This window comes from Phalangium opilio, unplaced genomic scaffold, assembly GCF_054372755.1.
Source record: "Phalangium opilio isolate 3A_F unplaced genomic scaffold, DU_Popi_V2 ptg000014l_1, whole genome shotgun sequence".
NCBI classification, from domain to species: domain Eukaryota; kingdom Metazoa; phylum Arthropoda; class Arachnida; order Opiliones; family Phalangiidae; genus Phalangium; species Phalangium opilio.
Genome location: NW_028324149.1, coordinates 854,977 through 878,923, shown reverse-complemented (window position 1 = coordinate 878,923; position 23,947 = coordinate 854,977). Strand labels below are relative to the sequence as shown.

Sequence of the window (23,947 nt, the reverse complement as noted above, 5' to 3'; positions counted from 1 at the left end):
TTAGTCTTTCTCTTCTTTCCGTTATCTCCGAATATATCCCCTACTCGGGTCTTTTTATTTAAGGATGTAACAATATATAACTAACAACAGAAAAGTTAAATGTCTACTGAAAGTGTACGTATAACCTCATACGGATTGGTTGGGACAAAAACCTTCTTTCTTTGGCATGAAATGAAAGGTTGAGTGTCCGCCGGTTAAGGATTTTCCTGAGATAATTTTATCTTTCAAAGGACAAAGGCGTTGATATTTTTGCTGGAGAAGTTTAATAATAATAATCTAAGCTTTGTCTAAGAAGGGATTTCCACTCTAAGCCTGTGGCTTGTTTACAGGTGGGTCCCTTTACAATGCATAGAGGGGTGGTGGCTAGCCCCTATGCCACAGCTAACCTACAGCGCCCTATACTAACTATTACCGTTAACCTCTGCAAGTTTTTATGGAAAGGAGAAACCGGGTTAGACCGCGGAGGAAAACTCCTTTTAACAAGCGGGGAGAGAACTTGCAAACTCTACGCAGAAGGATTTGTTCCCAGGTTTTCACCCGGTGCCACAGTCCGGGATCGAACCCGGGATCCTCTTGCTGCGAGACGAAAGCGCTAACCGCTACGCCACCCCACTCTTAGGGTTAAAAGGTCATTTGACTAGAATACCTACTTAGAGATGCGAGGCCCTAATTTACTAAGTTACTCCTTAAGTTACTATATAGGGTAATTTAGCAATAATTTTAGTATTTTTGGTATTTAGAACATTTGGGGTTAGAACTGCCTCTAAATGAAATTACTTTCAATTAAAAGTAAACTTTGACCCTTTGGTGGACTACTAGTCCTACCTTCTCGCATGAAAACTTCAGTTTGACTGGAAAATAAGTTAGGCCTAGTTTTTTTTTAATTTTTAAAACATCCTAGACGAAAACATGAAAGTAATAATTTGGAAATAGGTACTTGGATTAAACACGGATGTTTTGACCAACTAACTGTACACATCTTTTCCCTGTAAATTTATTATACCGTGGTATATGGTAAAAGTTAAGAAATATACACTCCTGGTTTTTTATTTATATCTCCCAAGGACTTAAGAAGTTTAGGATCGACCCACGAGAAAACTTTTGTTTCTGTCGCAAAACGGCCCTTGGGTGTCGAGGTCAGTCCGTATACGTGACCCCTTTTTTCTCGCTTATCTCTTACTGCGGCAAGCCTTAAACTTATCGAAACCCATTGCGAACATCCATAATTTTGTCCCAGAAACACGAGAGAACGAGGCTTTTGCACCATTGCTCTGAAAAGTGCTAACTAGAGCACTTTTTGGCGCGTTTTTTGGGTTTATTTTTTTAGTTTTTCCAGCCTCAGGAACGAATAACGGCGTATTTTTGTGTCCTTCTTCGCGTGAAGATTCATTTGTTACTCTTTCTTTTTTTTTTCTGGTTCAAGTGGGGATTGTTCTCTATACCTACGAAAATGGGTTAAACCGAAATTGTTATTTTTCCTAAAACTAAGTCTGTAAAAAGTCTGATAGAAATTTATGAAATATTTTGATTAACGCATTGTGGGTTAGAAATTATGTTCTTCGAGAATATTTGCGAATTCTAAATCACGTGAGAAATTAAATAGTGTTGTTATAACTTTCAGTATCAATATACTTTCTATTTGTTTTATATTTATCGTGCTGATTGTTAAAAGAAAAGGAAAAAGGGGGGAAATTTTGGGGGATTTTGTCCGGATTTACGTGGGATGACCAGTGGACGGTAAAGCTGATAATTTTTACCAAGTGGACAAAAATACGGTTTCTACCTGAAAGTTGGAAAATTACGCGACTTTTATCAGTTTGTTTTCTAGTTTCGGAGCTATATAGTCTTAAGTTTTAGTAATAATTAACAAGCTCTGTACGTTTGTTACTAATATATTAACGATGATACCATTAACGTGGCTACGGACTCGAATTTAACCCGGAAACCCTACAGCAAAATGCAGGCATTTACTCAATGCAGCTGCCTCAATCTTATCGCTTACCAACTTGCATTTAATTTTATATATATGTGCCATAAAGTCCAAAAACAAGGATGATTAAGTATGGAGTTGAAGTACGGAGAAATAAAATTCAAAAGCGAGTATTTATGGTTAAGAATAATGTAAGAATTAGTATTCTAAGGATAAATTAAATCAAGGTCGGCCACCTTACAAGTTAATCAACTTCGTCTGTCTGATCTAGTTGACAAAAAATTTCAAATAATAAAATTCAAATTTTGAGTCAATTTAATGAATTGGAAGCTATAAATTTAACAATATAAACCTTCTTATCTTGTAGTTGAACAGATAATCCAGGACTCCAGACACATCTAAAACTCGTATATATGTAAAACTCAACCTCGAAGAGAGCTTCATTTCACCTTCGACGCGGTATAGTACACTTTAGAAGAAAAAAAAGAACGATTCTTAGACCTATATTTCTCTTTTCCCATGCCATTTCTTTATTCAGCCACTAGAGGCGCTGACGGTCGGTGACTTTATACTATATGCAAAAGCAAAGACTCCCCAGTTGTCAGCTTCGTGACAGATTGAACAAACGGCCAAGGAATGGGTGCGACGGTGGGAATAAAAAACGATTCCCAAATATCCCTAGCCGCCTCTATCTTAAACTATACGAGATTGAAGACCCGAGTCCTAGACCCGCTCCCTTTCTATACGGTCAGAATACCTGGTTCAAAGCGAGAATTTACTGTATTGTACCATGAATAACGATAATTTATGTTTCATAGTAAAAATTGTGATTTATAGAATATTTCTGTAGTAAATTTATAAATTATCCGAAATTAAACTTCTTTACTGGTAATTTTTATCAATTAAATTAAAAAAATTAAGAATCAAACTCCGGGTTAATTTTCATGGAATATTATATTCCCTTGACAAATTCTATCAAGTCCATGGAATTTTCAGTGAATTTCCCTGACAGTTTTATGAATTTTTTTTTTGCGGTTTTCATAATTTTCCTGTTAATTTTACATCCTGATCCCATGTCTGATAAATTAAACAGAGCCTTATAAAGGACCCGAAGACGATAGATGGGGTTTCAACCTTACCAATCTACCAAAGTCTAGCTTTAACCACCACGTGTCAAAAGGGCCTGTTAACAAAAACCTCCAATACTCATTTAAAAATAAAAACAAAAAAATCATTCATAGGATAAAGACAATTCATTCCTTAAGGCTGTTGGTCTAGTAAGGCTACGCGATTTTTCTCACTCTCTCAGAGAGCTTCAGAGTGAATGTCCACCCACGTCACCCATCCAGGAATGAATACAAGTATATCTTTACACGCCTACTGTTCCCGATTCTCTACAAACTTTATTTTTTTTTAAAGGAAAATAAAAGTTTTTCTTTTTAGAAGTCTAGTGCCTTCCTTGGTCTTTCTTTCCATTTTTTAACTCACCAATATATATATATCGTGGTATGGAGTATAAAAACGATATACAACTATGAGGAGGAAAACGAAAATTGATGCTTTGACAGATTTTCTTTCTACCTTTCTTACTATATACCTTTTTTAAAAATAAATTGTACAGGGAAAGAAGTTGAGACATATCCTGTCTCTGGAGGTGCTGGTCAATTTTTGGGTGATTACCTGTAGACCTACGACTTCAAACCTAGATTGAGAACGATACCTGACTTTTTCTTTGAAAGAAGGGTTTTCTCTTAACAATTAAAAGAGCGTATAAAATTAATGAATAGCTCAACAATATTAATGAAGGTTTGATTAATTAAATAAATTAAAAAGAAAATATTTTCTACCTTGATTTCCCTTTTAATACTAAAAATGATGTAACATATTCAATACACCCTGTATATACTGAAGTATCAAGTAGTATTTCTATAGCGAAAGCTGTAGTGGACTGCCTCAATGTAAGCAATACACCCCCCCCCCCACCACAACTCAAGCCTACATCCTATCTTTTATCGAAAATTTTCCTCCCCTTTGTTTTGGTTTGGTATAAGGTTGAAACTTGAGAAACGGTGTGACAATATTTTAGAGAACTATAGCTGACCAATATATCCGGTATATCGGCCAAACTCTAATACACACACTAAGAAAAATGGTCAACGAACATTTTATTTTCGACCCAAAAACAATTCCACGATGTTTTTAAAAGAAATAACAATATCATAAACCCATCACGCGTAAGTATTGGTTTCTCATTGATGCTTATTCCCAAAAAAGAGACCAAATTAAAGAGGCTGCTTCGCCATCTTCCTTTAAATGTTTCTTATCCAAACCGGAAGATGGATAATTGGGACGTAACCTACTACGACTAAAAAAGGATACGTCCTTCTACGGCTAATTCACCCCCATGAAACGTACGCCCTTCTACTCTTTTATAAGGAACTCGTGCTCGTATGAAGTATTCTTTAAACTCATACTTATGGAAAGAATGATAACCTTATGATAATATATAGATATACATATAATCGTTGAAAAAATATTAAGAATTCGATCTAGAACCTTCCTTTCGCTCGATTCGCCCTAGAACTCAAATAATAATAAAAAATATCCTATAAATCCGATAGAATTCTAAAAACTTGTAAGTTTATTTCATCGAACCAACCACATCGATTTCAAATTATTGGGGTTTTTCTTCTTGACCCTCTCACCCCTTTACCTAAAATTTTCCCAACGAGTATTTTCTTAACCAATAATATATAAGAAGGTTTTAAATCTAGGTTTCTATGGTTTTCGAATTTATTGAAAGCTTGAACGGCCACTAAATCACGTGACATATTTCTATCAATTTTTACAGCACGAGGAATTTCAAAATACAAAAACAAAGGCTTAACGAATATTTGCGTATTATTTTATAAGAAATTAATTTTTACTCGTGATATTTCAAATTATTAACCAAGGCTTAACAAATTATAAAATTTGTAATAGACTGTCGTCTTGCAGATCTTGTTTCATTTCCTAAGGCAATTCTCTGTATAACTTCATCTTTTAAACTAAGCCAATATTGAGAAACGATGTGTCAGGTTATGGAATTTAATGAAGTTTGCAGCAAAAGGAGCGAATTCACCTCCGTACTTTTTAAAGGAAATATCTCCAATTTTACTCTTGAAATCCATTAACTACTTCCATATGGTTATTTTTATTAGGTTATACATCATCTTTAAGTACAAATACACCCTGAAGAAATTTATGATCGCCTCAAAAATCGAGTCAAATTAACGTTTCAGTATACCATTGGGATTTTATAATTCCAAATTACTATCTTATATTAAGAGAATTAGTTAAATGTTTAAATGAAATATAAACATTTTCGGATCGTTACTGGGATAATCAACTGTATTATTTGCTTAAATTTCAATAATCATGCTTTCAAGGGAAACCAGCATTTAGGGGCAAAAGGTCCCATGTTATTCCTACGGCCCCTGTAGAAATGTTTACACTGCTAATGAATGAATGAATATTTATTAACTTTTCACATAGGTGAATCCCTTTTAAATCAGGGAGGAGCAAGTAATTGCTCACAAGTAGTATAATGTACAGCTTTTTAACAAAATTATATAAGTTCAAATAAAATAGAAATAAATGTATAAATAAATGTATAAATAACAGGGCTTTCTTCACGCGTTAGCTTAATTGAGAAGTCAGGCGCATAGTGTTCCACTCTTTGAGTGCAGGGTGAAGCTACCGACCAGGCGCAATGCTATTTCAATAGGAGCGTATTGCGATTTACAAAATCGTTTGTAACTTTCTTAATTTTGGTCCGATTTTGACCTAATTTAGACCATTTTGTAGCTATTAATCTGATCTATCTATTGACGTAGTAAAAAATTAGAAAAAGATAACTTTCACAATTAAAATTCCACGCCAAGCATTTCGGTCAATTTCTTAAACTCTCCATCCTCTTTCTCTCATCATCCCCGCATCCAAGAGATCGATCCCTTTAGAACAGTACAGTAATGTCTCTTACTCAACCTCTCCTCCTTTTTCCGCTTTTAAAAATTCAATTTTAGAGCGCGAACATCGTATCCGTCGGAGAGGAGCTTAGCCGCGTGGTACATCCGGTATAGTACGGGAAGGGAATGGGGTAGCATCTGCTTCCAATGGAATACTTAATTTCCTGAGTGCCGTAATAAACACCTTTCATTACTTGGTCATTAATTTTTTTAAACCTAGCAAGGCCAGGGAATCTTACATTGGCCACCCTAATGAGAAGGCCCAAGTTACAATACTACGAGAAAAGAAAAATAAATTTAACTTTTGTGGTAAGGAAAAAATTTTAATGGAAAACCTAAACCCTACGCTTTCCACATGGGAAGCTGACCAGATACACGCTTTATAAGAAAGATATTAACAATCGTCGGACATTTTGAAAAATGGCGACCAGAAATGTAACAAAACCTTAAATTACGAACACTAACAATTAAAGTATACCCGTTCACTATCTCCTATGGATTGGTTGTAGAGTTTTTGGTATGTCCTACTAAAACTGTAACCCAAACATTCTAACTCAATAACTTCCGTAAATTTCAACTGACGTTTCCGATTTGACTGATTTTTAGTAAACTGTAAAATACTCCAGTAACGAAAAATTTCGCCGTATCAACTCCATTAGACGTAATTTCTCAACCATTCCCATTTTCTTTTATATACAGGGTGTTCCCGTAAAGGGTGGTAGGATCGTACCGAAGTACAGCGGGTCCTATGGGAAAGAAATATTGAGTCGAAAATGTAATTTCTATGAAATTTTTCCCGAAGAGACACAGTAAGCGAGTTACAATTAAAGTGTTTTACGGATGACCCCTTTTAAAATACTCTGAAAAGCATAACTTGCAACCTATACTGTACTACGGTCCTACCACTCATTTAGTAATAAACACCCTGTATATTCATCCCTTCCCAAAAATTTCATCTCCTTCCTCTAGGAACGAACAAGTTCGCGATAAGCGACGACGACGACAAGTTATAGTAAAAAAAAAATGTAACCATCTTCCTAGAAAACGTTTTCTTTCTTTTTCGCGTATTCATTTCGCAGAGGAAAATTAATTTTTTCGCAGTTAAGCCTTGTCTGCCTATGATACCATATGCACGCGTAACGTAGCGTAAGAAAAAGTAGAAAATGACAAAAGTTGGTTGGTTTAAAAAAAGGCGGCAAAAAGATAGCTATGGGAGGAGATAGTATAAAAAAAGAAGTAAAAACTAACGCAATGACATCTGGTGATGAGTGTCGTTTACCCCCTCGCGAATCCCCTCTTATTCTTTAAGGGGTAGGATATTATCCAGATTCATTAAGCCTTGGCGTCTGATTATGTCATTTTGTTGATTGGAAAAGTATACTGTAGTTATTGTTTCTAACACGATTTACACAATCAAATTAAATCACTCAAAAAAAAATTACGACAACTATCCAACAGTGAAAAATTTCTCAATTTCTACTTAAGTTAAAAAAAGTGGGTATTTTCTATTCGTCCCCCCTCCACCACTATCTCCCCCCTCTCTCTTGGTCGCTTCTCCGTTAACGGGCTGAATTAATGAGGTCATTATTGAAAGGCTTTCTCTTGTTAACACGTGATGTCAGAAATCGGAGTTGCGTATGGAAGGAAGGAGATACGAGGGTGGAATGTTACGTATGAAAAAGAGGAGTTAGCTATGGGCAAGGCTTAGGAAAAGGCGGAGGGGGGGATCGTTTGCCTTTTTGTTTTAGTCACTGATGACTTTATTATTACCCCCTAAGTTTTATCCTCATCACAAGCGAATGATCTTTCTCTTTACGGGAAAAAGAGACGCCTGTTCAGAATTTAAACAAAATAATCAATCGATTAAACCTAATTTTCAAGCCCGGATATCAAAAAGTTCGCGCGTTGTTCCTTGGTTAAATAAACGTACCTAAGCCTTTGTTTTTCAAATTTAAAGGGATTAGGCTTAACAGGTTTGAAATTTGGGCACTATGTAAGTGTTATCACGTGCCCCGCGTAGCCTTGGTTACACGCGCGCTTTAACAATCGCGTCACGTGATTAATGAGAGAAAAATAACAGTATTCGAAGATAAACCTGAAAGTTCAAAGTTAAACCGGAAATTTCATAAGTCTTAACCCAAATGGGTAATAATATATAAGTTTCTGAATGTAAATATAAATACTGCATTGTCTCGAACGGATCTTACATCCGGGAAAGCCGCAGGTTAAGTTTGTCTAGCATTTTAAACAAAAGTGTATCTTTCAGATATTATATACTTAAAGACTTCACTTTGTAAATTAACGGAAACCAAAATGTTTCAGGAAAATATTGAAAAGTTAAAACTATTTAGTTTCCTAAAACTAAAACCAACTATAATTGTAAAGTTCATTTTGGTGATAGTTCAAATTGTAACGCTTCAACTTTAGATACGGAACGGGGTGTGTGAGGGGGTGCAGGAACACCGGAATTATAACGTTTATTCAATAAATTGAAAGGGTATATAGCCTAGCTATCTTAAAGGATTTTCACAAATATCCCATTTATAAGTCTTTTCGAAGACGATAGTGTGTTATATACAACAATGGCGACCTAACAAGGAATCAAATTCCAATAAGTCCCAAGGTTTCTTACGTAATCCTTCTAATATTGCAACCTCGTAACCAACCAAATTAATAACTCTATCTCTCCCTCTCTTTCCAATTGCCGGTTCATTGATTCGAAACGAATGAAAAGGAGTCGAACGTTATCCACCTTTCCATTGAGAGTTACTGGCTATTTCATTCTACGCCTTTAATAAAGCAACTTTAAACTTATTGTCATAAGAAGGGATTGTGTTCGATGAAAAAGGTCTATGATTTTCGGCATCCTCTTTCGTGTCGAACTAACAGTATACGATATAGAAAGTTACCACCAATTTGGGGGGAAAATAAGAGATATCGTAGGACTTTGGGAGTTTACAGCCAAGGCAAGGCGCACTTTTGGACACTACCCGTCTAATCCATTTACGGGGCCTCCCCAAGTTCAGTAAACAAACCTCTTTAGCGCTGTGCGAAATAGCTTTGCTACGGGAAAGATGCGGGAAACCAAGTGAGCGAAACCGAAGAATCGAAATGCGATGGTGAAGGAAGGAGGTTTGGGGGTCAGAATGGATGTAGATTCGGGGAAAAATATCGTAACTTAATTTGGCAACTAACGTTTCGAGAAGCATTACGTAGCTTATATAGGAAAGAAATTACCGTAATTTTGGATTACCAAGTTTCCATAAATTTAGCAAAATTAACAAACAGGATCTTACCCAAGGTTTATAGATCAATCAGTTCAGCAGCTCATCATTTCATCTACAAAAGAAAGAAAAAAAAACCAAAATTATTATCTGACATCAATTTTAATATATCAGAATAAAATATGTAACTTTGCCTTTAAAAACAATCAAAATTCATTCATAATTTCCAAGTACAACATATTGTAATTGGCAATCATTTTACTAGAACCAGATTTTTGGTTCTCAAATAAACCAAATTATTTTTTGGGTCTAAAACGTAACGTCTAGTGCGAACGAGCCACCTGACATAGATAAAACGGAAACTTATTCCGGACCGATATCGGAAGTGAAAACTCTCTTCCGAATTTATAAATCGACGATACACTTCCGCTTCTCACCACCACCATCACGCACGGCAGAAGTTTCATTTTCAGATTCAGACGGTCAAGGGGTCGGGAACCAATGAGAGAATGACTGGAGGAGAGGGGGGAAAGGAGAGAGTTAGGTTTATCTTAATGCAAAATGTCCTCTCTTTTCTCTTTTATTAAATCTGTCTACGAAACCGATGAAGGTTGTCGCCGGCCACCGTTTCCCGTTTCGCGAATGAGTTAATTAGCCGTTGGAACGTCATTGCTTACCATCCCAACCCGCCCTCCCCTCCCCCCGCTCATTCCCTATGCTCCTATCATCTTTTATGAACAATCCAGTGTTTATGTTTGATTCCAGAGAAGTGGCGATTCTTTGATATTATCTGAAAGAACTCGAATTGATAGTTCAAATTGTAAGAGCGGTGTTCAACTCATGCTGAGTCGTGGGTTTGATCGTAATGGTTTCATGAAATTGAAGTTTTGGGGATTTTTTAGCCTGTTCATGGTTCAATAACGGAGGGATCGCTATTTTGTATCCCAAGCCTAGAAATTTTACAAAATTTAACTTTCAGTTTTTAGGATTTTTCTGTTTGGTTTATGGCACCCAAAGTAACTTCCTCGAAATTTACCATAAACTCTATCCAACCTCCTGGGTATATCTGGCAGTGCACGTTTTCCACATGCCATATTTTCTCCTCATCCATTGGTCGTTTTTAAAAAAAAGGGGGGAAAATGTAATGGAAGGTCTTTTGCGAACCAAGCTGACGCTGACACTTTCTTGGGGACAAACTCGCCCCCTTTCTAAACCCTTCTCTCTTGGCGTTGCATCGTCGAGACGTCTTTTCCAAAGCGGTTCCCGATTTTACTATAAACGTGTCCAGTGTAACCTCTATTCATCACCCCTGGAGGCTTGACTATATAGTTTGCGGGGATATCAACGTATATTGAGTGTCTATTTCGTTTCCATAGCGCATATTTTGCCTTATTTCTGCTTTTGACCTCAAAGGGGTGTTTTTAAAGGAGAATTTCAAGACCAGAGTTTTTGAAAGAGGTTGTTTTTGCTTATAATTAATAGTTAATTACCTAATACTTTTAAAGCACGCGAGTTAAATAGCTCGCAAAGGAAACTGTTAATTCCAACAATAATTTTGGCTTTCGTTACAGTAATATTAATTCTAAACAAATATAAATTTGTGTTAAAATTTTACTAAGTTTAATTTGAAAGTTAATATTTAATAGATAAAAAGATTAAGTTAGTTTCTGCTTAAACATACTTTCATCTATACTGAATAGGATTAAATATTCTATTTTATCATATCTTCTTTTAAAACATATCAAAAGGAATTAGGCCTAACAAGAAAAATTCAATTCCGTATAATTTAAAGGATGAATCAGAATTTAAAATTTAATTTCAATTTTGTCTAAACTTAGTTCTATTTATTTAATTAATAAACGGTGCGTTATAATTTTAAACTTAGAACTTAGTTCCTAAGCCTTTTAACCTATTTCTAGGATCCTGTATATTATCTATAGAACTTCCGATATATCCTGGCTCTATTTGAGATCACGTGGACATTATTTTACTTCTGCAGGACCTTAAAACCATCAATTTTGATTCAATGACGTTTCCGTCTAACCCGAAACCACGTAGTGACGTCGGCGATATCCTCAATGAAAAAAAAATATATAACGGAAAAGGCACTTAAAAGTTGCAACGTTGAGCAATTTTTAGCCCCCGGAATACTAGAAGAGATGGGTCAAAGCTATAGTGCTAAAGAAGCGTATATAGTTGGTTGGTCCGGCAGCTGGACGCGCGCGGACCAAAGTGTCCGGAGTCGTTAGCTTGGATGACTGATCGAGAGCGATCGAGCTAGTCCGTATAGATTCCAAAAAATTGTCCCTTTTTCAACGAAAGTCAAAGCTCTGGTTGACTCTAGATCTCCGAATCAATGCAACGCGTTCTACTTTATCGAGATGGTGGTAACTCAGTTCTAAACTGTCGCAACTCCATTAGTAAAATACAGCATTCAATATACGGGGATTTTCTTTAATAAAGTAAGCTTAAGAGAAAATCAGGAATTGGTTTATTTAAAAAAAAAGTAAGAATGAATAACACGTGCTTAGCCTCATCCGAAACTTTAAGGAATAAAATCCCTGGAGTGGATTCTAGGGCTAAAATAGAATATTTGTAGTTACTACATTTTGACACTTATCACTATATCTTGACCTTTACCCTCCAATCCTTCTTAGTTCGAAGCCTTCTAAAAATCTCAGCGCAATCGCGAACGCCTTTTCCACTCTCCTTACCACCCTTTTTTCGATTTGGCAATGGAGTCATGAAAACAAGACCGCAAAAGATAAGTCAAGCTGAATCCGGCAATATTTTACTTTCTACAGCACATACTCTTCTATTTTTTTGAAAACCTTTTTCGATTCTAGTTCACTCCCTCGCCCACTCGTTTCTGACGACGAATTCGGAGGGATTAAACCGTCCGTTTCTTTTCCCTTCCTGGAAAAAAGTCTGATATTTTGATAGAAAAATCAAAGCCAATCTAATCAAGCTCGGAGCGACCTCAATTCTTTAGATTCTCGACTTTGAAGAGTCTGACCTACAACCTATATCGTATGACCTACGACATTGACCCATCATGCGGTGATATATATGCATATTTTTTTTAATTATAGGCCTATACTTCTTTGGCATTTTATATAGCAGGTCAAAAACAAAATTTCCTTTTTTAACTATATAGGAAAGTAGGGAATATATATTATATTTTTTTTAATTAGTAGATTAGTCTATGCTAATATATCTAGGCAGAATAAAGCTGAAAGAATAATTTTACTTCCGGGGTTTTATAATATTTTTCGTAACCAAACATGACAGAAAAAATCTGTATTATAAGGGATTACCCAATTGCTTTTTTCTCTCTTATAAAAGAATTTTCCTTAATTAAAAACCAGGTTATAATCTTCTCCTGGGAGCAGATTAAAAGACTTTTGATTATTATTATTTCCATGAAAATATTTTTTTTTGTTATTAAAATATTGACCACCTTTGATATATTTATCAAAATTCTTTCAGTTTCAACTTTTCAAGGCTAAGTTTATGAAGAAGAAAAAAATAAATAAATTTGATTAATATTACAATTTTAAATATATTTAAAACTTATAAAAAGAAGAGTTACTAAACACTCTATTAAACATAAACTACATTTTGTCATTAAGACAAGAGAGCCATACGTCAAAGATCGATAATTAACATATTATTTTAAATTACAATCTACCCTTTCACCTTAAGTCTTTAAACTTAGCGAAAAATAATTTAAAAAAAGAAAAAACAGCCAGTCTTAAATTTTCACTGGACATTTTTATCTTTTGGGGGGAGATTTTAGCCTCTCTTTTTTATCCTATCTCTTTTGGTATTAACCGTTATGAAGAATAATGTTCCGGGGCATCACATCAGAGACTTTAACGTCGTTAACGGTAATCCCCATCTAACGATAAAGAAGAGAGACTTCTAAGGCAGAGAAGGGGAGTAAGTTCAAAGTGTCCAAAAAGAGCGGGGTGCAACTTCGGAAGTCAACTTCTAAAACCGATATAAGACAACATACTTGAATTTCTTACAGAAAGAGGAAGAATGAAGTAGAAACAAGATGGACACAAAATGTCAGTTGTAAACTCTTCCAAAGATCAGGCAATTTTTATTTGATCTTTTTTAACTGCAATAAATTTTAAATAATTCTTGCCAGAACTCGTAACGTTTTTTAGGCTTGCCAATATGGTTGCAATACACGAGAAAGTCGCCAATAATGACGATAAATAGGCCTATTAGATCCAAGTAAAACCCGCCATTTTATTCAACCTAAGAAACCCCAAAAACCATAAATAATCTTTAAAAAAAATACGGTGTTAAAAGTACCACTTCTGGGTTTTTGTTGTTTCTAAGACCTTTTGAATTTATATATCATGCGGTATAAAAACTGACGGAATAAAATATCATTTTTGACATTTTGAACTACGGTATATATATAGGAAAAATATCTACGCGTGTATTTATTCTTTTGTCTAGACAAACACTATCTACATCTAGAAAAAAAATATATTTTTCTTGCAAACAGAAACTTGACCAGACCAGGGAGATGATGAAAGGGAGAAGTCGGCTGATTTGGGTTCTAGTGGGAAGAAAAAGTGTGGAACCAGAAACCTATGAGAATGAATATAACGTGGTCGTGGACCAGGGGTCTCACTGCGCATGTGCTAAATGTCGCCTTCTATCGCTTGGCGGTGTAAAATTTGGAGTCTGAGCAGTAGAGCTCGGTAAGTAAATATATTCGTCGAAATCCCGCGACGTCTCCCGCTCTCCAAGTCTCCCTGACCAAGTCCGAACGAAACTAAAAGATGAGAAGACTATACGGGTTGGGTTGAAAGATATATCGAAGGAAAGGGGATTGTTTGTTTGGCCTGTTGGCTAAAAGGGTAAGCAATCCTTTCCCGGTCGACTCTTGATATAGTGTCTTTGTTCCCGAAGAATCCCCCTCTTTCTACAGACGATTCCCGAACGATGGATGGGTCTCGTCCTATCGGTGATCGAAGGATAAACGACCACTCATTAATCTCACCGTTCAGTCTTCTGTTTTTACCCACTTTCGTTCCTCACAAATACATCAGAAATTCACTAACTGAAGTATGATACCTTTAAGTTTTTCCTTAAACTTGAGAGCTTGGTATTAACAAAGGTAAATCAAAACCATTCTTTCCATATCATTTTATATTCCGAAATAGCCAATTTAATCTTGTAGTGGTTACGTAACAATCGTGGAAACGAGCAGTCAGATTTCCAGTATGAAATCTGTGAAAATCTCTAAGAACCCAAAATATCCTAACGCCTCAAAAATCACGTGATGAGGTAAAAGATAACGTCATAAAATACAGCGCCGAGTGTATATTAACATTTCAAGCCCCTTCCCCCATAAAAAAATACAGGCGTAGTGCTCAGTAATTAAAACCCTTCTATTACAATCATCCTGAATCGGAATAAGGTTTCAGATCTGTGCTTACCCCTTGATATGTGCCTATATACAATTAAACTTTCCTATGTAGTTGTGTTTCTAATTAGGTAATGGTTGTGCCCCATTGAACAAAGGACACGAATTTCGACTTTGGTAACGGGGTAAACGAGGGATGAAAGGGGATTACAGAATTGGCAGGAAGTAACCAGAGAGACACCGGAAGTAACTACACGCGACCAACGCTACAAAGAATAGAAAATACATGTCAAGACCCAGAGAGATCGGATATCATTCCATTATAGACAGGATCCCTTTCAACAAAACTGACTTTAAGTTGGATAGCTATGCTAGAAGTCAATCTAGGAATTCATCGAGGATAAGTTGAGTTAGGTATTTGTGATTCATTTTTATGAAATGGTAAATTACTAGCATCATTATAGTCTAACGCTTCATTTATCTCATTTCTCCCAGTTGACCCGTTGCTCGTTACCAACTGTGCATTTCCTCTCTAGGCATGCAAGTTGGGGTTCGCGGGCCCCCTAAGCTCTCTCGTTTATTAATATCTTTCAGTATTGTTCCCCCTTTCTATAAATAAATAGATCATGACCGGTTTGAGTACAAAAATCATGTCCTAGGAAAATTATCTCTAGCCACTTCATTCATCTTTACCACGTAACACTCGCTAGTGCATAAACGAATGCAGACGAAGATGGGGTCAAAGGTGGTAGGAAAGGGGCGGGGCTGGGAGAAGGTACAAACCAGGAATCTTTTAATTTCCTTTCGATGCGATTATAGGCAAACGCTTTAATTCGACGTTATTTAAATTCGGTCGATCGGTTAAAGAGCCTCTAGCATCGCTTGGCGACAACAGGAAGTCGAACGAGAACAAAAGTCAGGAGGAACGCGACGTTCGTTCGTTCGTTCAGGGCCTTGGTCTTCTCCACCAAAGTGAGAGAGAGAGAGAGAAATTTCTCAATGCACCTTTAATTTCCCCCGAGATAACAGGCGCTAGGAACGATCACGCTCTATATCGACATGGGAACTTCCGAATAGAATTTAAATTTTACCGCTCAACTGGCACCTAACATCTTCTCCAAGAACGGAGATCGTCCCCTCCCCCCTTAAGCTATTTTCGCCCTCCATTTTATTAACGCCAAATACCAGAATATAAGCTTACTTCGGCATTTCTAGTGAGTGAGGAGGAGTTACACCAAGTTAACCCATGGACGGCGTGGGAATTCTTTGGAAAATTTAGTCTTTAAACTTAATTAAATTTAACCGTTTCCCGTAGTCATATATATATTGAAATTCGAACCATCGAAGCAGAATTTTATAAAATTTCTAGGGTTGAATATAAAAGAAATGTAAAAAATATTCGGTGTCATCATTATGATACGTAACGTGTTTCCTAATAGAGCATGATTTTCGCCACCCAACTTGTTCTAGCTTTGTTTTGTAGTGAATACTAGTGAGGTAGGGTCAACCTAATCAATTAGTTCAAATTATGGTGTATGTTCCTTACATTACATATAACCAAGTATAGTTTTACACTTACAATGCGGAAAAAACCTTTACCGCAGTTTCAAAATTAATGTTAATTGTTTTATATTGTAGTATTGTTTAGTTCTTGAAACAACGGAGGTCGTTAACGTATTGTTGTTGAACAATTATCGTGTCTACTCGGAAAATAATTACGAGACAAATGAAATAATAAAAGAAATCCAAAAATAGAAAACTCGATGAAATCTTATCTCGTGAATTCCGAAAGTAAAAGAAAGCAAATTTTGTAATTAGAAAAATGAGGAAAGCGATGCGCTGTAAAGCATCAAGTTCTTCGGAAGAATGAAAGAAAGAAGAAAAGGAAAAATTGGAAAATGGGAAATAAAGAGAGGATGAAGATGGGGAAGAGGCTGAAAGATCCGACGTAAACTTCCGGAATTCTGGAAGTTATGATTAAAAATATATAAAAGGTATAATTTTCTAGAGAAGACAATTTTTCCGACGCGGTCTGAAAATTCGCTTACTATTCTATATAAGTGGCTTAGAAAGCACAGCAATGTTCATTTACAATCAAAATTTACTAATACTGATCAGGATTCATACAACGTTTGATAAACAGAAATATCTCATCCGATGGAGCAATAACAACGGGAGTGACTTTTTAGTCCAAGAACCGCTTAGAAAAAAAATCACAAGAGACCCTTTTCAAAAGTTGCGCACTCCGTAAGCGGCCCTGTTCAGAGCGTAACAAGCGACTCAGATACTATTCTGTAAGATGAGTCTTTAAAAAGGAAAAAGGGGGATGATTGCGAGCTAGGAAGTTAAAAGGAGGGCAATTAAGTGTTTAATGAGTCATTCAGTCGGAAAAGTTTAACCCGTAACACGAGGAAAGAAAAGAAGGACATTACAAGCTATAAAGTCGAGAAAACGTTGTTTGTCATATCCTTGTTCGCTCCCCCCCCCTATAGCTGACGTTAGTGAAGAAAATGATAAAAGTGAAGACCGACGACGCCTCCATGGCTCCCCTATCACATCAACCACTCCCACACCTCAAACTAACTCCCAACGACAAAACCCCCTTCGTGCAATAATTCCATCCTTAGTTTCTCCACCCGCTATAGCAACGAACCCTTTTAAACCCTGCGAATTTGAGAGGGTTCGAAAGTTATTGCTCCGAACTCACGGTGAAGGCCCCGATTTCAGACATTACTTTAGCAGCTTCTTGTTTCTAAAAAAGTGGTTATAATAATTGCGCGTTTGTAAATTTTATTTTCGAAACTTTTTTAGACAAAATGGTATCCTCCCAATTATATTATTTCATAATATCATCACAGTTTAAGGAATTGCTGGTCCCAAAGTCATTAAATAGCCTAGCGCACCTTGTTGTAAGGCAGATAGCGAGAATATGACACTGTCTATGGTATACCATACCCGAAACTCTGGCCTTATGATATTCCGTCATAACAAAACAAAAGAGATAGAACTTATGTCGGGTAATAATGCCTACCGACTCGGACTGCCCTCAACTTTCTTCCTCCTCAACCCTTTTCTCTTCTGGACCTTCTGGTAAAAGAAGAGAACGCTTTGGGATAGAATGGAAAAGGTTCTAGCTCATCCGATGGGGAAGCGGCTCGGCGGGGATTTGACGATGGAGAAAATAGAAGCTCGGGAGCAATAGGGATTGGAAGAGGAGAGAGAGAGAGAAAAAGAAAAAGAGAGACGGGAGGGAGGGAGAACGTAGTTAGGCTTCTGTCGAACGGCTGAACAACCACCGAGACATTCATCACTGGTAATCGGGCTTCCTTCATTCCTAAAACGCCCCTTTTTCCCTTCTGAACATCCCAGCTGGAAAGTTTCAAATTAGCGCCTTAAATTGACCCCTCCTCTTTTTCCCTCTGATCTACTAACCCCTTCTTTTATAATCGATTCGAATTTATTTCTTCTTTTTTATTCTTTCCCCAAAACCAAAAGTTAAAACCATCAAACGATCTCACCGAAAAATTATAAAACCTTTTTCACCTTTTTTCCCCCCATCTCTGACGGGTACCATTGAAAATGAAATTTCACGGTCAACTTTTTACTTTGATATTTTCGGGGTTGGTAATACAATAGGTGAGATGATAGAGGCATATCGGTTGAAAATTATTCTACAAGCTAATCTTTCAAGTAATTCACTTCCGACAAAATCAGTTTACAAAACAATGTTTTACTAATTTTAACGAATAAGCGCGCTACCACGTACTCGCTATAGCGTTCATGGAAAACTAATGAAAAATTAAGATTTCCTAGCAAAATATCTGTCAGCTAGATTTCTCTACGGAATTTGAAGAATAACAGAGAATTTAAGGCATAGAGAAAATTCGGAAAGGCGTGTACTAAAGATATAGATAGATTAAGCCATAACCGTTAGATGTACGGTACCAGTTAAACCGGTACTTTCCTCGTTTAAAAATTCACTTTGAAGTTGTAACTCAACCTCTCTAATTCGAGAACTAACGGTTTATTCCACATTTATGGCAGTAATACAAGTATATAAGCCGAGATTTGCAAAAGCCCACGCCATTCCCGACGGATGTTTAAGTTTATCATCGGTTAATTTCGCGAAAAGAGAGACTGAGAGAGAGAGGGAAAATGGAAAATCAAACAAGCTTAAGGAAGCTAGCTAGCTAGGGTGAAAAGCCAGGCGGAAAGCGAACGAAGGCGTTAGAGCGGAAACTACAATATTGATCTTATTTTTGTTTAGCCTTTTGCCACACATAGGCACTTCTGTTGGTGACAAGTCGTTTGTTGTAAGGGAGGGATGGGGGGACCACGTGCAACCCTCGAAAAATGATTACGAAATAAACGCATCAATCAAAGGATGCGGAGATTTTTAATCAAGAACAAATGAGAGCACCCAACCCCGAGTAAAACGCGACCACCATATTTTTAAAATATCGTAATTTTAATTCAATTATTTATTCAATCGATTCCAGACCAATTATTTAATTTATTCGACGGTAATCCTTAATTCTCCGCAATAGCAATGTTTTCATTATTAACAGGTTCCGGATTTAGAAGGCATCAAAGAGAATGTAATACACCGTTCCATTAATGGGGGTAGGAAAACCGTAATTGTCGACAAAGACCAAATAAAACTATCTAAATGGACTAGTCAAGCTTTCACTATTTTGTGGATTTTACATTTTGTTAGTCCGGCAGCCCGGTAACGTGCACCGCGTTTCGGATATCGGCTATGCCTTGGCTTCCTCTTCTGAAGCCGGCTATCACTCGTAGCAGTAGCCATAGCCCACTCGATCACGCGCATAACGCCGCAAGCTGCTCGCGCTATAGCGCGAGCATGAGCGCAGCGTCCGCGAGCGCGCATCGAGTGGGCTATGCTTTGGCTAGATAAACTTTGAAAGCCAAGTCTAAATGCGCTCAGTGCTTATAATCATGGAGATCGGTTTCCTATCAGAAACCGCACTAAAGGCCTGGCAGCCCGGTGGTATGAAAGCCCTACTTTCCCGAATAGAGTGGGGGAAAGCAATTTATGGAATAAATGGAACGGAGTATTTATTCCGAAGTTCAAAGGTATTCTAAGCCTACAAAGACTTATAAGTAGCTTCAAAAGGAGTTGAAGCTTAATTTCTACTTCCGGTTAGTAATAAATGTTCTATTCAATATTACTTGAATAGTTCCGGTTAAGGAGACAACACATTTAAACCAATAAGCCAAAGTCCTAAAATCAGATTAGCTTCCTTGGTCTAATGTAAACAAATTTACCACCAGGTGGCGCCTCTTTACTAGAAAAACATCAACACTAAACGTACTCCTATCCTTTTTAATTTTACACGGAATTTTTCCGTGTAAAATTTAAGAAACGGCACCAAAACCCCTGTCCCTGTCCCGGACGCGTCCGCGAAACGAACGCTTACGATAAGAGAGGGAAACCGGTCGCGTCCGCGAAACGTACGCTTACGATGAGAGAGAGAGATCGCTAGCGTACGCGGTGGCGATACGAAGCTCCGCGTAGAGAGAGAACTGCCTGCCTGGTATATTAGTGAGAGGGGGAAGAGGGAGAGGGGGCATCCCGCTCGGAGAGAGAGGAAAGAAAGGTAGTTTAAATCTCGCGGGCTTTTTTGAGTGAAGGGAAACAAGATGATAATTTTCGCGCACTACTGCACTTTGTGCGCGTGATACATCAGAGATTATGCTGGATGGATACGAAGCTCCGCGTAGAGAGAGAACTGCCTGCCTGGTATATTAGTGAGAGGGGGAAGAGGGAGAGGGGGCATCCCGCTCGGAGAGAGAGGAAAGAAAGGTAGTTTAAATCTCGCGGGCTTTTTTGAGTGAAGGGAAACAAGATGATAATTTTCGTGCACTACTGCACTTTGTGCGCGTGATACATCAGAGATTATGCTGGATGGTTAGGTTAGGTTTCGTAAAATAGAGGGGACGCTTTACGGTCATAGTGATTTCTGGTTTAGGGGATCCAGGATTTTGTTTAAATACATTATTTGATTCGTATGGTTTTTAAAAATTATACTTTAGTGGGGTGCACAATTTAGTTTCATTAATATTATTTGAAATGTGACGTTATTAGAAATTAAAGGGATACACGATTGTGTTTCAGAAATGTTTTTAGTTGTACGATTTATTGGAAATCAACTATACGGGGGGTCACGTGAGCCGTGTAAAATTACTATTAAGGCTCAGCCCTTGGGCCATCTTGTTATATTATTGTTACCATGCATACTTATGGATTGTAGGCCTATAATAAGTCGTATGGTTATGCTTCAGGACATGATTTGCGAATTGCAGATGCAGCGGTACACACTTTTAAGAGAGTCTTCCGCGGGTCCATCTTATCTCTATTCCCGCCCTTTTTAATCCCACTTCATCTTATCCGGCAATTAACATTAACGACCAAAAAGTGTCTAGGCGACTTAGAAGCGTCGTTAATAAGGCACTTCATCACGAAGTTTCCAGACAAATCAAGAAAAGTACAGGGGTACTATAATGGACTTAGAATTAGCGACGAAAAGACACCCTTACGTACATTATAAACCCAAGTACCATTCCTCCACCGTGACCTAACTGACCGAGTGATAATGATAACTTAATAGGAAGTAAAATTACCCGTCGTTGGGCATAAATAATGATTTGGGTGCCACCTGGTTATAGCAACATGAACTTTTATTTTCAAGTGCCTTCGCTACTAAAATATTTCCAAAGATAGATGGCCGCACTGAATGATGCCCTACCCACGAAAAGCATGCTGGGATTTTTAAACCGCGACAGATGACCCCCAGAATCAATCTTTCCTTATCATAGGTATCAGGTCCCTTCCTAGACCTGTAAAACTGTCAGTCCTGGCCTGGATCGAGCTCGCCACCTCTTCAAAACATTGTCACAAACACTCTTCATTCCATCAGTATCAGAGAACAGTCCAATCGGGGGGGGGGGGATACAAGGGTGGGGAAGGGGGGATACAAGGGTGGGGAAGGGGGGATAATACCATCACCGATATATTATGTCGGTAATAGGCAATTTAAGCCTTTAATCTCTCCACTGGACGATTTTATTAAGAGCTTCCAACTTCCTCCGCCATCATCCGCCGCATCCTCTGATCATCCTTTCCCCCATAGGCTGTCTATGGGAAGCACTCCCTGCGAACATTTATTTTCCCTCTAACGGGTTCTCTCTGCCCCCCCCCTCCTCTTTAAGCAATTATTAACGAAATTATAACTAGCCATTATCGATATAAGAATATTTAGTTTAGCGTTTTCAAAATTGATTGTAAGGGCTAAAGGTTTAAGAATATATTCTTTGAATTATAGAAATAAAATTAATCCTTTATAATTAATTTAATTATCTTAAGACTTCATAGCGATTAAATATTCAGATTAACAAGGAATAAGTGTAAAGTACTTAAAGGAAGGTAAGGTTAATATATATGAAACCATAAGTTTATACTCATAAGTTAAACTAAATACAGCATCTCGGATAACACTACTTGTTATTCTGAGCTGCAAATGGACAAGATAGAAATCCGCTGAGTATGTTAAAGTCCTATTTCTTCCATATATAACGATACTAAATACTTTTAATTGCAATAACAGAGCCCGATTAATTAAGCAAAATGTTCAAAAATGTCCTCTCCATATGATTAATAAAGTTTTATTACACGACACATTTGTACTCAAATTCAATAAGAGGTACAGGGAAGTCCTTTGAGTATGTTATAGTCCTATTTACCCCCCTTTTAAGGATATCTAAAACTTGCGGTTATTTTAAACTGTTCTTGAGAAATTACCCTATATTTAATAAAACAGCTTCTACAATATACTGTACTAAAACTTACAATCATACACTTATGAGGAAAGAGAAATATCGCTGCGATCCGGGGAAGTCGTGATCACGTCTCTCAGATTTTTTTTTTCTTTTTCTTTTCCACTGCCTAAAATTTTCATTTATATTCATCCGAAATAGATCTTACTGTTTACCTAAGGGTTCCCTGCTCAGAATTAAATTTTAAACCCATCGTAGCTTGTATTATTAAAATCCCGAGACCTATCTCCAGTCCCCAATAGGACGCGTTAAATATTAGCCTAAATTTGAATTAAGTTAATTAAAAAATTAATTAATTGTTCATCGAATCCAAGTTCCGAAACAATAATCTTGCGCTAACAAAGACGAAGAAAGACAGACGGTACGGAGTCATCCAATTTAATTCCAATCTAAGACTAGTCACGAGATATTGAACTCTTTTCAACAGATGTTCATTATTTGTAGTAAAAAAACTGGTTAAAATATACAGGGTGTACAACTTCATAGAACCGGAGTAGCGGGTTTTATGGGTAATCAATTTTGAGTCCAAAATGTCACTTCAAGGACATTTTTATCCAAGGTTCACAATAAACAAGTTATGTCAGTTGTTTATAGTATTTAACGGTTAGTTAAATTAGCATTGTCTTTAAGTTTCTTACTTAAAATTTTATGGGTCATTCGTAAATCACTAAAACCATAACTTGGGGCAAAATGTTATACTCAAAATTGATTTCCTATAGAACTATTCCGCTGTATTTTGGTAGTACTTCCCGAACGTTTTGGGACACCTTGGGTTCACGCTATCGCTATCTATCGTTAACTTTAACCTATGGACTTCTCGGGTCACATAATCTCGAAGGAGAAGCCTTAAGATTAAATTCTCTCTTTCTATCTAGGTATAAAAAATTATTATTTTCGATTGTTTTATGGTCTTATCTACGTTAAGACGATTGCGGCCCCAGTGTTACGTTTCTCATGGGAATTTTGTACAAATATAATAGAAACACTATTTGCGTTACGAGCTATACTCTCTCTTCGTCAGTATTGGTTCCGGTATACCATGGAATACGCCTTTTCTTCTTAACCCCTGTTTTACCTGACCATTTTTATATATAGAGCTCAAAGTTATCAAAGTTAACAGTGTATTTTTAAAACAACATTCAAGTGAACTCTTAATTTGGAAATTATATTTTAAAACATTTCGTAAGCCCAAGATATTTTTCACACCATTATGAAGTTCGCCTACAAGCATTTGTTCAAATTCAAAATTCCCTGACTATTATGGCCAAGGTTCCTCCTAACTTCTCCAGGTTTTTTTTTTCAGAGCCATAGTAACCCTGAACATCTTTCGATTACCAGTAATAATATTTTTGTTATTAAATAACAGCTATACCGTAAAGAAAAACATTCCTTCTTTAACGTACGAACGTGATTGAAGTTGTAAATAATAAATAAAGCTTCATCAATTTATAGTACTGCAATTTTTGGGAAGCTGTACAAGATAAAAAGGCCTTAGAAATGCATTTATATTAAATGACTACCGTATTAGATGCATTTA

General features: G+C 36.9%; 1 protein-coding gene across 1 annotated transcript in view; it reads right to left on the bottom strand.

Annotated features, from left to right (window-relative positions):
• The window catches only part of LOC149704971 (uncharacterized), a 209,428-nt gene that overhangs the window by 146,852 nt on the left and 38,629 nt on the right, over nt 1–23,947 (bottom strand). The window contains exon 3 of the mRNA XM_089865115.1: nt 9,234–9,276. The gene's annotated coding sequence lies outside the window, so the exon portion shown is untranslated. The remainder of the gene's footprint in view (nt 1–9,233; nt 9,277–23,947) is intronic.